The following is a 1,171-nucleotide window of genomic DNA, read 5'->3' as shown; positions in this document are numbered from 1 at the left end:
CAATACATTGAAAAAAAGACTCTGAGAATCGATACTGGGTTGTTACAAAACATACGAAGTAAGTCAAACTGATATTATTGGCTACAACTCTGGAAGCTCTCACCAAGCCTGGGAGCACAGTTGGCCCAAGGGGAAGATCAGAACATGTCAAACGGAGCCCTCTTCCCATCGCCAACAGGAAGTAATGGGGCCAGGTCTAAAGAAGTGATAAGGTTCACAAAATGAAGGTTTCAGAGGGTTGAAGGCATACCTGAATAAGGTATGGTTGAGTACACATCACATTCACCCAAGAGACTTTCATAAAAAGTCACAACCCCAGGAATTCTGATTCAGCCGGTGTTGAATAGGAAAGGACTCAGCAATGCAAAAGGTTACCTATTACAGCATCATTTATATAGCAAATGACCGAAAACAACCTAAATGACTATCAGTGGGAAAATGGATACATAACCAGGGTGCATTCCTGTAATGGAATACTCTTTACAACTAGCCAAAAAAAAAAAGATGAAACTCTTTATGTATTGGTATGACATGATTTCCAACATACAACGTTAAGAGGGAAACAAAGCATAATTTAGAACAATGCTATAATATGTTACCAATGAAAAAAATTATAAATATCCCTCTATTTGAATGAAGTATCTCCAGAAAAAGCCATAAGAAACAGAGAATATTGGTTGTGTCTTGGGAGAGAAACTGAGTGGCTAGGAAAGGAGAAGAAAGGTTTCACCTTTTTATTCGTAAGTTTTGAACTATGTAAATGTATTACTTATTCTAAAAATAAATAAAAGTCTTTAAAAAATAGAAAGAGAGGATGGAAGAGGATGGAGGAAGGGAAGAAGATCTGATTTTAGGAAAATAGCACCTGCAAAGTTTTCCTGAAAAAATCTGTATAATAACACAAACCAGTCATGAAAAAATAAATGGAAATGCAGAGGTCAGTGCACAAAAGAACTGTCAGTGAGTTCAGAATTCATTTAATTGTACATGATGAGAATAAAACAAAGTTCCCAAATTAATTTTATAAAAGTAGTGTACGATTGCAATCAAAACCTAACAAAGACAACAGAGACCAATTTCCATTTTAAATACTGATGGAAAACTTTCAAATAATAGGTTAGCATGTAGAGTCTAGTCATACATTGTGAGTATAAAATATGACCATAGTTTA

The sequence above is a fragment of the Hipposideros armiger genome, unplaced genomic scaffold, assembly GCF_001890085.2.
Source record: "Hipposideros armiger isolate ML-2016 unplaced genomic scaffold, ASM189008v1 scaffold_958, whole genome shotgun sequence".
NCBI lineage: Eukaryota > Metazoa > Chordata > Mammalia > Chiroptera > Hipposideridae > Hipposideros > Hipposideros armiger.
Note: the sequence above shows the minus strand (reverse complement) of the source record.